An 11004-nucleotide genomic window follows, 5' to 3' on the forward strand; every position below is an offset into this window, starting at 1 on the left:
TTTATCCCAAGGCAGTGTTCAGTAACTGCACGGTAGCAAACACTTTGGCTATATGTCTTCCTATTTGGTTCGCTTGTTTTATATCTTTACATGTTTAAATAGACAATGGGAGTGCTAATTAAAATGCAATCATGCAGATAAATTATACCATGTTCCCAAAAGGTAAAATGAAGACTCTTTTGATTTTGAAATCTTTGTGATATCCAAGGCACAAACACAGTGTGATACTGAACACAGAAAAAAACCTTTCAGAATTATTTATGTTTAAAACCAAAATTCAGATCTGCTTTTTTAAACATATGGGATACATAAATTGATCATGAGTAATTCCTTATGAGAGTCAAAATACAAGGTTTCTAGTGCAAATGTTCTGAGTGATTTGCATTGTCTGTGTTCTATCTGTAAAATGGGAAGTAAAATACACTTTTGTTTTTGTTTTTTGTTAGGCCAGTAATTTATTAAGGAATGGAGAGAAGAGAAATGGGAGAAAATAACAGATCCCAGGTAGAGAGGAAGGGGCTGAAAAGTGATAAAGAGGGTTGATTTATAGATTACAGTTCCCCATTACAGATTACAAATGCCCAGGTTTCACTAGCTTGTTGATCCAAGATGGGGGCAGAGGTAGGGGGGAGAAGGCCAGAACAGGGGGAAAGAAGGCAAAGGGGGAGAGGCAAGAGGGGTGGATTGCTTTAGTGCTTGCCTTTTAAACCATTAATTAGTCCACCCCTTCGCTAATGACAGGGGAGGAGTCCCAGCTGTTTGCTGTTTTGATTGATTACCCCACCCATCAGTGCCCTGGGAGGGCCCAATGATAAGGCCCCTGGAGAACATCCAGGGCTTCTTCTGGCTTCTGGAGGAAATCTCGTTCCAAATGGGAGTTCTGGCAAAGATCTTCCAGCAGCTATCTTGGGAGGTACTGATGGCCAAGTGGGCTTCTTGCCAGATCCACCTATTGATTCCCTATTTACCAGCCTACCTCAACTCCCCCCTCAGAGAGTTTACAGCATTATTCTCTTTTTTTAAAAGAGTTATTTATTTATTTACGCCCCCCCCCCCCTTTGTCTGCTCTCTGTGTCCATTCGCTGTGTGTTCTTCTGTGTCTGCTTATATTCTCATTAGGCAGCTCTGGGAACTGATCCTGGGTCCTTCTTGAGTGGGAGAGAGGTGATTCCTCACTTGCACCACCTCAACTCCCTTACATCTTTATTCTTAAAGGGTGCTGAAGGACGATGGTCTTTCTTCTGCAATTACTTCCTGCTGGATAGGGGCAGTAGGCCCTACCTGACAAGGTATAAAACACTCCTGCTATTCTATCGCGGGTGGAAGAAGATGAATCTGGCATCCCGGGTGAAGCTGGAAGAAGTCCCCATGTGGCTAACAAGATGTTGATTCTGGAAGAAATAAGTTGAATTAGAAGTTTGAGGATAAACAGTCCTACTAAGAGGATAGTGGACCACAGATGTAGAAAAGGCCAGGTGCCTGCAAAGGCTACATGGGAAGTACAGTGTACATTATAAAGTCTAGGGGCTTTCATTCTAGGGCAAAGGCATCCTCGAAACCAATGAATGGTCAAGGTTCACACAGCAGATTCTCCATTCCACCTAGTGCTCACCAGTTCTCAGGATGACTTCACTGCCAGTGTGACAGTAAAGTATCAGTCAAGCAAGCTGATGTCCAAAGAAACCATTTTTCTGATCCTCAGTTTCTTCATCTGTAAAATGAGTCTCATTAGGCTTTAGATTGTTTGGGAGATTATAGACCCATTGTAGAGTTTAATGAAAGCCATCTACACTGTTGAAACAAAAATTGTGCCCATGAGTTCACTGAACCTCTGATGTATATCCGTGAATTTCCAGGTCCCTACTGGCCAGGAGATTCCACATATCTTCAACATGATCTTGCTCTGGGCTCTGACCTGCCCCTTTGAATCACACTGCACACTGCAAAATTAATCTTTTAAAGATTCACCTTTGCTTCACTATGAGGGTATCCTGATGAGCAACATAATCTGCAGCCCCGGCACTAGCTAGAACCCATTTATGTAACACCACTAGTTTGGTACCATTGAAAACATTAGACGGTGTTGGAACGCTGTGGCCTGCTGCCTCCTTTTAAAAGGCATCTACTTTATCCTGGGTTTCATGTCAAGGTTACGGTTTCCTCCACAGATTCTCATTACCTTACAGTTTCCAGTCCAGGCTCAGATAGGCTGTGAGCTTGCATTGGGATCTAGAGGTGAGTGCCTGGTTCTTTCTCTTCTGGGTGGATTTTTTTTTTTTTTTTGAGACTTATCTTTCCACAGGTTTACAGGGGGTCACCTAAACTCCCCTCCTCCCTGTCTGCCTGTTTTAGGACAGCATTTCCCATGGACTGTACTAGGAAACAATGTGTTCCATGGCTAAATAAATTTGGGCAATTTGGCACCTTGGAGATTCCCAAAGCAATTTACTATGTAAAAGGCTCTGAGAAGCCCATAATAAAGAAACTAGTTGTGTTTTGTTTTTCAGTTCCATGATTCTTTTAAAAATTTTTATTCTAGCACCATATATACAACCTAATATTTCCCCTCTTAACTGCCTTCAGGTATATATTTCAGTGCTGTTAATTACATTCACAATGTTGTGCTACCATCACCTCCACAGAACTTTTATCTTAAAAATAAAATGTCTGTTCTTCTCAGAAAAGGGAGGGAGGAAGGAAAAAGAAACCAGTTTTAACTTTGTTTTACCCAATGTTTTTAAAACTTATGAGGTCACAGAATCATTTTTTTCCTACAACATCATTGGTACACACTTGGAGAAACTCAAAGATTCTGATTTCTACCAATTCCTAAATCAGTGGACTCTCAATGAGCTTCATCTAGACTCTTTACCAGGTTCATTTGCCAATCCTCCCACCTAGAAGCAATATTGTTCAAAGACCTTTTTTGTCTTTTCCAACTTTGCTCTCTGGTGTGGTCAAGCCACCGGGGTCCTCACCTCCACCAGCAGTTCACAGCCACCTCCCTTTGGGAACCCACAATGCACATTTGCACATAAAAAGACAGTCGTCCTCCTGCCCTGGAAAGAGGTCCCATTGTCTCCCCTTCAAACATGCTTAAATAGGATCTTAGTTTGAGAGCTGAGAGGGCCTTGAGAGATCACACAACCATTCTTCCAACTTTATAAATAAGGGGAGGAGGCCTGAGGGAGTGAAGTGACTTGGCAGAAATAAGACCAGAATCCAGATTTTCTGATTTCACAGGCCAGTGACCCTGGGACATGACTCAAACTTCCCAGAGGCACAATACATGATTTATATCAGAGAGTAAACTTGCTAATTTACAATAAGGAGTGAGACGTTGTATTAGTTTAACGGGCTTCTGTGACAAACACCACCCACTAGGTTAGCTTAAACAAAGGAAACTGGCTCACAGTTTTGAGTACAGGAGGAGTCCAAAAGCAAGGTGTCAGCAAGGCAGTGCTTTCTTCTCAAAGACTAATATTCTGGTGCTGGCTGCCACAGGCTTGTATGTCTGCCTCAGGTCACAAGGCAGTATCCTCTCCTTTCTCTTCCGGGTTCCCTTGACTTCCTGCTTCCAACTTCTGGCTTCCGGTTCTGTGGCTTTCTCGCATTACATCTGAATTCCTTCCATTTACAAAGGACTCCAGAACTCCAGAACTCCAGATAAAGGTTCCACCTCATCCAGCTGGCCCACACCTTAACTAAAACAATGTCTTCTACAGGTCCTATTTACAATGGGTTCACACCCAAAGGAAGACAGATTAAGAGCATGTCTAAACTGTGGCACATAATTCAATCCATCAAAGACATATTTGGCACAAGACCAGCTATCCGCACAGAGATTGGTCCAAAAACCAAATTACAAGGCAGATGCTTTCTTGGTGAGAATGGATTTAGAGATGAGAAAGTTCTTAAGGAATTGATTATTGGAGAGAGCACTGGTCTAGGTGTTAGGAGACTGAAGAGTTCCAAATTACCCACTAACCAGCTACAAGGTCTTAATATTATTTCTTCATCTGCTAAATGGCAGGAGCTTAGAAAAGACAATTCCCTTTAGCGCTTCTCTAATTCCCCAATTCAGGATTCTGTGATTCCAAATTTGTTCCTTTGAATTGCTCTGCCTTTATATCCTTAGCATCCCTTTTTATATTTCAGCACAAAAATCTCTAGCCCTTTATCTGAAGTTCTTTGAATCCATAATCATCCAGTTTGATGAGTGGGCCCTTTTTTCCCCATCATGGGCATTATAAACCTTTTCAACATTCTTGAATAAAAGTCTCTTTAAAAAACAAACAAATTAGGTATCTACAGCTACTGATCTGTGCTTGAATGAATAATGAAGTCCTCATCGTCTCCTGGAATCCCTGAGTTAATTCAGTTCTGCAGCACTCACCAATATCTATTGATTCCATTTCCACAGCACGACTTGGCATGTTCAGGTAAGGCAGATCCCCATTTTGAGTGAAGAGTCTAGACAACTCCATTTCAGAGTCCCAGCAGCTTCCTGCAACACCAAGTCAGTTTCATCAGCTTCAGGTGGTTATTCCAGGATCTCCTAATTCAAGTCTGTCAGGGTGCTTTTAAATCACAACTGCCAGCTTCTTTCATTTCTGTAAAGCATGTCCACTGCCCCCAGGGCCTCTGGGCACGATGAGTACAAAAGAATGCTATCAAGGAGTCCCCAGCAGTTCTCAGAAATCAACTAGCTGTTCATTATCACACTTTTACCAGTAACACGTAAGTACACCAACAGGGATGAACTATAATAAACATATGATTCTTGTTCACACTCGCATAACATAGTGAAAGTGCTGTTAGTAATTAGTTACCAGATCACCAATTGCTTTTTTTTTTGCATCAGTGATAAGCCACGTGAAGTTTCACACCAAATTCACGTGACCCACATTTGACGGTTTCAAAGTCCTTTAAAAAATGTGCAATCTTTCTCTCTTTGCAAAGATGATAGAACTGACAGAGAGATGTACACTTTGAATTGTCTTCTTCCAGCCTCAAGGTAAGAGGGTGCATTTCCACTTGACCCACCTGGGTAGAGGTTCCTACTGTTCTGAGATTGCTAGCTGGAGTTACAATTATGAAAGATTATTTCACTATTCAAAGCTAATTCACCTGCCTGGCAGATAATAAACAAGTTTATTAACATGAAACTATGTTAAACCATCACGCCTAACAGTTCAAGGTGAGGGAAAGCAATTTCTGAACATAACTAAGGTACTTTCTTAACCAGGACTCATTCTGGTTCTAGGGTCAGCTCATATGCAAAAATATGACGTCAGAATTTTAGGGATAATAGTATAATAAATAGTTCTGTAATCAATCTAAGCCCCTTAAATTCAGTTTCTAGTCTATTTGTAAAAAGTCAATGACACTGTTAAAACTAAAGTTCTTTATGAAGATGAGGGAAGTAGCAACTACATAAATTCCTTCCATTTTAAAGAAAATAGTGTTCATGGAATAAACTGTAGACCAGGCAGGATCTTGAAACTAGACTCCAAATTCTGTTCCAAACAGTGGGTGTCTACATTGTCAGGAGGAAAAATACAACTGAATCCAGTAACACCGGGAAGAAACGTCCCTCACCTTTGCCTTATAAAATGATCCTGCAGACCATATGTATATAATACCTAGGGATGTTTTGTTTCCCACCAACACCATCAATAGAATGTTTTCCAGTGACAACCAGGAAAGTGGATCCAAATCTTCTCTCTGGTTAAACAAGCCTCCTAAGATCGGGAGTTTGTGGCTTCATTTCCAAATCCATCTGAAGCTCACAAATCTTTACCCATTTCCAGTTGAAATAGGAATGTGTCGATTAGCTATCTGGCTGAGACAGTACACACTGAATCCAGAAGCTCCAGATTTTGCCATAGGATTAAATATTTTATATGCTCTGAATGCAGATCGTAAACATATATTTGATATTTTCTATCCTTTATTCTGATTTAATGAAAAGCTATGTTGTCATAGCTATTGTTATTGTTCCTTAATATGCTATCTTTCACATATGGAAATGCTCCAGATTCATCAACAGGAAAACGTGCTCTTGAGGTTTTCTACGTATAAGTACAGAGGGACTGTTGTGTAACCAAACATTTCACCAAATTCTTCTTGTGACCATATGGGAGATGGTTGGTTGGACTGAGGGGGCCTCTGTTAAAATGAAGGAGGGTTTTCTCTTTTTTTTTTGTACATAGTGTTAATTAATGTGAAAGAAATTTAAATTCATGATCTTTGATTCTTACTATCATGGTCTAATAAACTGAACTAAGCATCCCTGATATTACAAGAATATAATCAAACATTTAGTGGGAAATAGTAGTTTAAATATTTGTCTTAAAAAAATGTATTCTGAATTCTAGTAAGTTTTTACTACGCTTGCAAACAGAAAGAACTATAGGATTGGTAACAAATGTTTTGCTCCTGCAAATAATTATTTCGCTTAAAACCAATACTCAACTTCTTTCCCCTTTCAGCAATGTGATTCTTTCTATCCTTTTGGATAAAAGGTTTAGATGATCCGTTGTCTCTAGCCAGAATGCCTGCATATGTTCAATAATATATCAGTTTCATCGGCCGCCATAGAATAGGCACATATGACAATAAATCATTTCGGGAACTTCCTGAATCCTGGCCAAGTTGTAGACAATAAAAGATCCTGCTTGTAAAGGCAGCTATAAAAGTTAATTTCATACAGGTTCCCCAGCACACATGCTACGGTTCAGCTCCAAACAGATGTGATCTCGGAACGGCGATGGAAAATGGCATGAAGCCTTTTTGCTAACTTTTCATATCAGGAGAGCCAAAAACTTTGTGTCTTGTGTAACCTTTGGTCATTAGCACATTGCAGCAGGTATGAAAAGAGAATTCTTTGAGTTTTTCCAGTGTCCAAGATGCTGTTGCTTCCCTTCTGAAATATTCCTGCACATTGAAAAGATTACCCATGGAGCCAGACATGCAGAGACTGAGAAAATCCTCACAGAGCAAAACAACAAAGATGGCAGACACTGGGGGCTGCACCGGGAAAGGATCTCTCAAACCAGGAATTTACAATTATTTATTTGTTTTTGCCAGTAGATGTTCCAGCAAACAATTGTTGGGGCAACTAGCCACTCTGCTAGGGCAAGATTTGGAGGAAAGGAAATGATGAAACTTTAAGCAGCATAAGCTGTTACATTATGATTAAAAAGTCTTCTGCTTTCCAAAGATCACACTTTGACTTTGCTCACTGACGTGCTCTGAACTCTTTCTCTACCCTGTTAAGGACCTCTGTCCACCCTCATTCATTCCTAAGATCTTCGGATGCTGAACAATCGTTGGGGATCCTAGGAATTCACGTGTTAGTCTGAATTTTGGTAATCAGAGCCCCTCTGTAGCAAAGGTTCTCCGCAATGGATATGCAGCCGTATCAGTCCTCCAGTTTGTCTATTGCTGGACTTGGGATTTTTGAAAAGTGGTGAAGACAAGACACACTCTCTCCACAAAAAGCCCTGCAGAGCCTGGGAGCACAGACTCCCAACTGGAGTCCAAGAAATTATAGGACAATTAAGTGCCCAGGGCTGAATGAGGGCTTCATTAACATATTAATCATACAGCTGAAATTAATTATGGACAACCTAGGGATTAAGGTGCTCCAGGCCAAAAAACAGGATTGATATGTGGTGGATATTTATATAATCATCTTATACCAGCAGAATGTTTTAAAATTATAAATTACACTTTACCTCCATTATTCCATATGAACTTCAGACCAACCTTTCGTGAGGAATTTCTTAACCTCAGCCTCCATTTGAGGACACAGATGCATGACATTAGGTGACAATCTCAAAAAGGAAAAAGGAGACAAAGGTCATGATTCCAGGGCACAGCCTTGAAAGGACCCTAGACTAGGAATCCATGCCAACGCCAGGGCACAGCTCACTGAGTATTCTGCGACTAGCCTCCCCAGTGATATTCAAGTAGAAGACAGTGGGAATTGGGGTTCTTCGAGTAACTTGGCCATTGGTCAGCTGTGGCTTGGGCAAGTCACTTTAACTCTTGGGTATCCCTTTCTTCATCTTGAAAAATGAGAATGGTGGGTAAGAAAATGAACACTCAGATCCCTTCCAGATCTGCCAGTCTTTGGATTAAGGTGGTAGAGATGAAGGGACTGTCATTTAGTGGCCAAAGGCTGTAGGAAATATGTTCTGGGAGCCTGCAGGGTTCTGATGCTCCTGCCCCTTAGCCATGTTTTATCACAGATGCCTTGTATTGTCAAGAAATAGGCACATGTATATTAAATCGTGGGTGGGATGACCTGAGAGCCCGAGGATAACTGCTTCTGTACTGGGGCAAGAGAGAGAGCAGAAGCCGGTGCAGGCAAGTTGGAGAGCAGAGAGGCAAAAAATAAGGTCAGTCTTGCTGGCCCATGAACAACTTTCACATTGTTTCTCAAGGGGTTGGTGCTTGGTTCATTTGGTTGATCTTCTCAGAACTAAAAGTGTGGGGTTTTGCTTCATCAAGAAGTCAGAAATGAATCCTGGGGCAGCTAAGCAGACTGTGGTTCTCTCTTCATGCCTCCAAGCCCCTGGTCTCTAGGAGTCCTGAACCTTCTCTCACCAACCAAGGGGCCTGGCACCACAAGAATGGATCTCGATCCGGTCCTATCCGCTAAGTAGCCTCCCTTCCCTTTCCTTCTCCCCCAATTACAGTTCAGAACACAGCAGGTCTTCATTGGCAGCCTGTCTGTTGGTATTAATATTCCAACTGTTTAAACTGTAGTTTGTTACATTCAGTAGAAGCAGGACCTGTGTGATGTCCAAACTCCACAGTGTTGATATCCAGACTCTACGGTGAGAATGATTCCTTCCCTGAGCACTCCATGAAAACCACAGGGCTATATCTATAGTAACTAGTACAGCTATAGTTAAGGGCACTTTTTCCCTGTCATTGTCTGTTGTCATCAGAACAGACCAATTTACAAGATCATGTAGCTAATTTTGTTTCATTTTACTTACCGGTCAGCTCTTTAGAAACCAACTGGGTATTCTATAAGGTAATAAATGGCACTTTAGTGGAAAGGAAGGGAGTTCATTTGGATCCCAAGAGATAGTTTTCTACCTGGCAGAATATGGCTCATTGGTTTTCAATCCATGTTGCATCCTAGAAGGTGTGGGCTGTGAAGGAGTCAGTCTTTATGTATTTTGGTGTTTGAAATACGTCTCTTTCATCCCACAAAGACCTGTAGCAGTATCTAAACCAAGAGCGGTTTCAAGCAACCTCTACCCTTAGTTGTTCAAAAGCCTTGCCTAGAGACAGGAATCTAGCAGTAGTTTTCCCACTTGTCAGATGAAGAACTTCACACAGAGGAGAGACAGTCCATTTGTCCCAGCCACATTAGTCCAGAAACAATAGTAGGTGACAGTCATAAAACCAGTCCGAAAGTATTGATCATGAACTTCCTTTGATCTTGGAATCACTTGAAGTGTTCTGTAGATAACATAATAATATTCTGAGCAGCTCTTCCAAAGAAGTAAAGCTTGATAATATGTTAATCGGTTAAAACATTGTCTAAGATTTCTACACATTGCCTTCTCATCAAGGGAGAAGGAAGATTTGGATAAAGACTCACGCATGGGTACTATTATCTGGGAATTTCCCTTGGCATTTTCACCACCACAGGGCAGAGATATTTATAGCTCAAATCTAAGCATTACAATTAGTTTTCAGTAGTAAGTGGTAGATCCTCGAAATGACCAAGTTTATATCAGGGCACTAAAAGTTAGTTAAAAGTAAACTGAGGGAAACAGATTTGGCTCAACTGATAGAGCATCCACCTACTATATGGGAGGTCCAGCGTTCCAACCCAGGGCCTCCTGACCTGTGTGGTGAGCTGGCCCATGCACAGTGCTGATGCGCGCAAGGAGTGCCGTGCCATGCACGGGTGTCCCCCGTGTAGGGGAACCCCACGTGCAAGGAGTGCACCCTGCACAGAGAGCTGCCCCACATGAAAAAAGCACAGCCTGCCCAGGAGTGGTGCCGCACACATGGAAAGCTGATGCAGCAAGATGATGCAACAAAAAGAGACACAGATTCTCAGTGCCACTGACAAGAATACAAACGTACACAGAAGAACACATAGAAAATGGACACAGAGAGCAGACAATAGGGGGGAAGGGGAGAGAAATAAATAAAAATAAATCTTTTTTTAAAAAAAGTAAACTGACACTTTAGTAATAGTAACTGTCAATTAACATCTAACATCTGTACAATGCTTCAGAGGTGACCAGGCACTTTCACACTCATCACACTCAATCCCCACCCCAGCCCACCATCTCTGAGTTGGCTAGCTATATCCTCCTCTCATAGATTAACAAATGTCAGCCAAAAAATTTCAGAAATGGGATCCACAGCCCAGTCTTCAGAATCAAAGCCTAAAGCTCCTTTCATTACAACCACAAATAACTCTCAGCAGTGCCAGGTCAATGTACAGTGCATATTGGTGAATCATAAGACAAACAAAGAGTTATTTTACATTTCTGAAATTGTACTCTGACTCATTTGTAAATGTATGAAACATCGCCACATAAACCAAGAGGATTAAGCACTGAACACAACGAATTCAGTGGTTCTTGTACTTCATACCTGACACGATGCTATGCCCAACAACACACCAAAATCTCTGGGGCAGAAATCTTTGGCCTCTCCCACCGTCTTTGGCTGCATTACAGGAGATTTCACCATCTCCCTTTATCTCCATCTCTAACGTTCCTCCAGGGAGGAGGCTTCAAATTCTGAACATAGCTCTATATGGTCAATAGCTACAGCGTTTGCAAATATCTTTCAGCAGCCAGAGTTTCTGTTCCCTAAAACCTCCCTGGGAAAGAACAAATCACCCCCCGACCACCAAGTAAGTGCCATTTAGAGCTGCAATATTGCGGGTCTAGCACGGGAAAGCCAGGAATAGACCTGGTCTAGAGGGACCCAAGACAAAGCTGTTGATTGCCT

At 41.6% G+C, this 11004-nt stretch overlaps 1 long non-coding RNA gene across 1 annotated transcript; it reads right to left on the reverse strand.

Moving 5' to 3' along the window:
* Positions 1–306: 306 nt before the first annotated feature.
* On the reverse strand, positions 307–10716 carry LOC111760151 (uncharacterized). The gene is made up of 4 exons (XR_002793928.2): positions 10642–10716; positions 7743–7841; positions 4397–4507; positions 307–1391 (listed from the first exon to the last, which is right to left on the reverse strand). It is a non-coding gene; the product is annotated as an uncharacterized lncRNA (long non-coding RNA).
* Positions 10717–11004: the final 288 nt, after the last annotated feature.

The sequence above is a fragment of the Dasypus novemcinctus genome, chromosome 22 (genome assembly GCF_030445035.2).
Source record: "Dasypus novemcinctus isolate mDasNov1 chromosome 22, mDasNov1.1.hap2, whole genome shotgun sequence".
NCBI lineage: Eukaryota > Metazoa > Chordata > Mammalia > Cingulata > Dasypodidae > Dasypus > Dasypus novemcinctus.